The sequence below is a fragment of the Pan troglodytes genome, chromosome 9 (genome assembly GCF_028858775.2).
Source record: "Pan troglodytes isolate AG18354 chromosome 9, NHGRI_mPanTro3-v2.0_pri, whole genome shotgun sequence".
NCBI lineage: Eukaryota > Metazoa > Chordata > Mammalia > Primates > Hominidae > Pan > Pan troglodytes.
The window spans coordinates 21,750,681-21,755,735 of NC_072407.2; the positions used below are offsets into that span (position 1 = coordinate 21,750,681).

The following is a 5,055-nucleotide window of genomic DNA, read 5'->3' on the forward strand; positions in this document are numbered from 1 at the left end:
AGGGACCTGAGCCAGACTGCAGCTAAATTGCTCCTGGATTCCTGACCCATAGAAACTGTACAACTATAAATGTGTTGTTTTAAGCTGCTAAATGTAAGCAGCAATAGGTAACTAATAGGAAAGATTATAAAAGAGATTATAATACTCTCTAATAGTTACAATAAAGAATATATAGAGATTATATACCAAAATCAGAGACAGGACAAACACCTGAAGCTGAACCAAAGAGATGGCTTCAGAAAAGGGAGCAGGAAGGGAGAGGACCCCAATGGAGTGAGACTTAGGAAATTACTAATGGCAGCAAAAAAGGATTTCTTGTTTTGTTCAGGGTAAGAAAAGGAACAAAGAAGGCTTCTGTTGGGGCTGAGGGTGGTAGAGAAGCAGAACTCTCCAGCTTCATCTGCAGCTATTGTCTTCATATTGAGGTCTATGAGCCTCAAGCTGCGGCATTCCTTTCTCAAATGTGGCCACGAATGGAATTAGGTTTGGTTGGAGTAGACTGAAGAAGGAGACGTGGGGAGAGATTGTCCTAGAGCTCAGAGCTCTGCCAAGTACATTTTTCTCTTTAGGCCCGAGAAATCCCACTTTGAGTCCTGGGAGCACGTGAGGTGAAATGGAAGTTGCTGGTGACCTTTGAGATCTGGGGGATGGGAGGTGGCAGACATTGCCTTCATTTCCAGAAAGAATAAGGTGGATCCCAAGACACACAGATCAGGGTGCTGATGTTGATCTGGGGAGAGGGTCTAGAACAGATTCCAAAGGGATGATGTGTGAGCTCCAGGACCCAGCCCAGAGTTCTCTAAACAACTTAGGCCTACCCTTACCTGTTTTCTTGGCTTTTAAACAGCAAAGGATGAACAATCATTATCAAGATAAAGGTAAGGCTGTGAAAATGGCATGTCCTGATTTCATCTGGGCAATTGATACAGGCTTCATAAGTGGAAGAAAAATACAATCAGGATTGTTTGTAACCATTTGAATAGTTATGGCCAGAGATGACTAAAGGAACATTATCAAGGTATTCCCAGGAGACCCTCAGTCCCTCCTGGATACTACTACTAACAGTTAACATGTATTGTGAATTTCCACGGTACTGATAACTGTTCTAAGCACTTTCCATGGATCTTCTCATTTGAGTCTCAAAATCCTATGAGATATAATCAGCACCATTTGACAGATCAGGAACATTAGGTGCAGGAAGTTTAAGTAACTTGACAAGGTTACACATTAGGATATCACAGAGCCAGGACAGGCATCCGGTGATCCAGACTTAATGCCTTTGCTTTAACCATGTGGTCCTGTTGCCACAGAGATGGCAATGCCAATATTCTCCACCTGGAGAGATGCAACTTGGCTTAGCCTGCATGAGTATGAAGCAGGCTCAGATGCGGGGTGCACATGCATGCAGCCCTATATTAGCGTGTGACTACGTGTGCAATGTGAATGTGCATATGCATGATATGTGCGTGCTGTGTGCTCCGAGCCAGGATGTTGCTGGGAAAAGCTGAAGGGAGAGGAGTGGGGCACTGAGAACAGTGCCCAGGGTGTTGGGAAGCAGCAAGAAGTTGGTCAGTGGGTCAGGCAGCCGGTCACCCGAGCAAAGAGGGTGACAGGTGGGCAGGGCTGTTGGGGAGGACTAGCCGGCTCCCACCTGCTGGGGCTGTCCATCAGCACTAATACTGGCAGTGCCTGAGGCCAGGACCCCCAGCAGGCCAGCCTCAGAGACACACCCTTCTAGGAGACATCCTTCCCAAGGTGGCAGAGACACCAAGTCCTGGCCCAGACCTAAGCAACCAGGTTCCACCCTGTTCCCTCTTACCCACCCTACGCCAGCGGCTAAAAGCTGCCTTGGCTAGCTCAGACCCTGAGAGCTAAGGGATGGGAAGGGTTCCGGTGGGGACACATTGCCAGTGGCTGTTCTTCCATATTCATCTGTCTTTAATATTCAGATGAATGGAAGTACATGACCTTGCTAGTGTTTTGGGGTAGGAAAGGCAAGAGAGTCCTCAGAAGTCATCTAAATCATGCCTTTTTATTTTTCAGATAAGTAAAACTGTGGTTCAAAGAGGCCCTGGGACCACCTGCGAAGATCCTGGGATTCATCAGGGGTCTGGTAAGAGCCAGAAGATTCGAACTGAAGTTTGGCTGCCTGGAGGGGAAGGGAGTCTTGCCTGGGTATGTCAGCAGGCGGAGGCTGTGAATAAGTGTGGTGGGGGAGGAGATGAAATTTGGGGCTTCACAAATCCAGGTAGGGAGGGGGCCAAAGTCTGGCCAGCTGAGCAGGGCACAACCCGCAAGTGAGAGGCATGGAGAGTGAGGGAGCTGGAGCCGAAGTCATGATCTAGTGGAGGGGCAGGCACAGAGCTGGCAGGTGGTAGCACCAGGGCAGGGCTGGGCGCTGCAGGTCCAGCGTTGGAGAGTCTGGGATGGGGCTTGTGACTCCAGCGGGCCTGAGGACAGAGATGGAGGCCGGTGGGCAAAGCGGGGAGGATCTGGGCCGCGGCCGTGGGGGTGCTGGGGAGAGACGGGGGTGCGAGCACAGGGTCAGTGGGCGGGGAGGGACTGGAGAGCGCTGGGCAGGGCGAGGAGGTGGGAGCCGCGCTAGAGCGTGGGGAGGGGCCCCGCAGTGGGCGCGCGGCCTTAGAGAGGGGCCGGGGCCGGGGCCGGGGCCGGGCCGGGGCTGCGGTGAGGGGAGGCGCGTGGCCGGCCGCCCCCAGCTGTGGTGTCGTTCAGGCCCGGCTTAGCGGTGCCGGGGCGAGGGATTAGGGGCAGTGGCCGCACCTGGCGGGGCGGCCGCAGGGCTAATGCTGTGTGACCGCCGCGGCCCCGCCCGACAACTGGCTTCATCCCGCCCTGGAGGGCTGTGGGCTCGTTAGCCCCGCCGGCGTGTGCGCGGGGTGCGGCTGCGGGCGGCGAGTGCACGTGTGCCGCGGGGGGCCCTGCGGCTGGCGCTGACGGCCACCGGCTGCGCCCAGCTCCAGGGGGTCCCAGGAGTGAGGCTGCCCCAGGGGCAGTGGGGGCGGGGGAACACTTGATTGTGTGCCCTGTGAGCTCTTGTCACTGTGTGATGGTGTGGTCCCGGGGGTCTGGGGGTGTCTCTCTGATATGACAATCCCTGTTATCACCCTATGTGGACCGTGTGTCACCGTCCAGGACCTTAGCCCATATTCGGAGTATCTCTGTAACCAGACTGTCTATGGGACACCTCCATATTCTGAGTGTGTTTAGGGGTTTTGGGAAGAGCTTCCACCTTCCTTGGGACCTGCTGCTCAAGTTCCTTCTGCAGACACACCTCTGGGGCGCAAGACCCCCCACAAGCTCCTTCCCAGCAGCAATGTCTCAGCCATCCATCCTGCAGGGCCTCAGACCTCTGGTGCTGAGATGGAGACAGTGCCTAAGTTCTGGCACCTGGACTCCTGCCCTCCTTAAACTCAGGCCTGCTCCCTAAGCCCATCCTCATCCCAGGCCTAGCTCAGGGCCCCCAGACATGCTTTAACATGCCCCCTTTCCTACCAAAATAATTGGATCTGAATAAAATTTGTGTTAGAACGGAGAAGTTTTATCTAACCTTATAGATGAGCCCCCAGGCCTTTGCACCTGCTGTTCCCTCTGCCTGGAAGGACACTCACTTCCCTTTTCCTAGAGCTCAGGAGCCACCTCCACTGGGAAGCCTTCCCTGCAGCAACCCACTCCACACCATCCTTCCTTTTCCTTGCAGAACCTTGGATCACACCTGCTCCGGCTATTCTGATGTCATCTCCATCTTCTGGAGACAGTTGCTGCATGAGAACAAAGGCAGGGCCCAGACGAGGTCTGGAGGGATAAGCGGCAGGGATCTGGGCACTGAGCTGAGGCACTGGGCAGGCAGAGCCATTGCCCTTGGCCCTACCATGAACCCCTACAGAGATGCTGCTAGAACCTTGCTTTCTAAGGGGTAGGAGGGTCTGGCTGCCTCTGCCTCTACTCACTCCCCCATAGACACACAGGCCTTCTCTCCATCCAGGGAGCACATAGCTGCCAAGAGCAGTCCTGCCCCCACACCAGGCTCCCCAGCAGTGAGGAGCTGGGCTGGGCTGTCCTCACCCGCCCTCTTGGCCTCACCCTGGCCCTTCCCTGGCCCTGCCTCGGGATGCCAGGACCCATAGCAGGTGCCTGGACAGGCTTGGGGATGGAAAGGGGGCTGGGCACAGAAGGCCAGCCTCTGTCCAAGAGCAGAACTCGTAGAGAAACAAGTTCCAGAATCCTCTTCATCCTCCTTTTCCCCACCCACTCTTTAGTTTTGTTAATAAATACAGCTACCATATACTAAGCACTTATTGTCTTCCTTTGCACAGTATTTGACACTGTATGTGCATTGTCTGTTTAATCCTAAATCAATCCTGAAACGTAGATATTACCATCCTCATCTTTCTGATGAGGCAATAGAAATTCAGAGAGGCTATATCCCTTGTCCAAGGTCACCTGACTGGTCAGTGGCAGAGCCAAGATTCACACCCCACATCTTTCCATGCCCTTGTCCTCCAGTGCTGACCTCAGGTGCTGCTCTCCTCACCCTAGGTGGTGACTCTGTTATACCTCTGCCTCCCACATTAGCATGGGAGCTGTGGGATAGCAAGGACTGTCCTGTCCTCTCAGTGAAGGAATTCCCAATGAAGGAATGAAAGAATGCTTGCGGAATATTAACTTGACTGTTAGAGGGCACAGCAGGGTAGTTACACACATGGGCTCAGGAGCCCAAGTGCTGGGGTTCAAATCTCAGCTCTTACTTGCTCTGTGACCTTAGGACACTAATATTTCTGTCTCAGTTTCCTCATCTATAAAATGGGCATGATAATAATATGCTGGTGTTGAGGAGACTGACTTAGGAAAAGTTCCTGTCCTATAGTAAGTAGTTCATGTGTTAGACATGACTCTTAGTATCTCCCACTAGATTAGAATGGGCCCACTCTCTGCTTGTATCCCCCGCACTTAGCACACAGCTTGCCTGTAGTAGGTCCTTCCCTTCCTCATCTATAAAATATGACTAAAAATATCCATCTGGCAAGATTAAGGGGA

General features: G+C 53.2%; 1 long non-coding RNA gene across 1 annotated transcript; it reads right to left on the reverse strand.

Annotated features, from left to right (window-relative positions):
- Positions 1-2,013: 2,013 nt before the first annotated feature.
- Positions 2,014-3,689, reverse strand: LOC107967319 (uncharacterized). The gene is made up of 2 exons (XR_001707664.1): positions 3,569-3,689; positions 2,014-2,450 (listed from the first exon to the last, which is right to left on the reverse strand). It is a non-coding gene; the product is annotated as an uncharacterized LOC107967319 (long non-coding RNA).
- Positions 3,690-5,055: the final 1,366 nt, after the last annotated feature.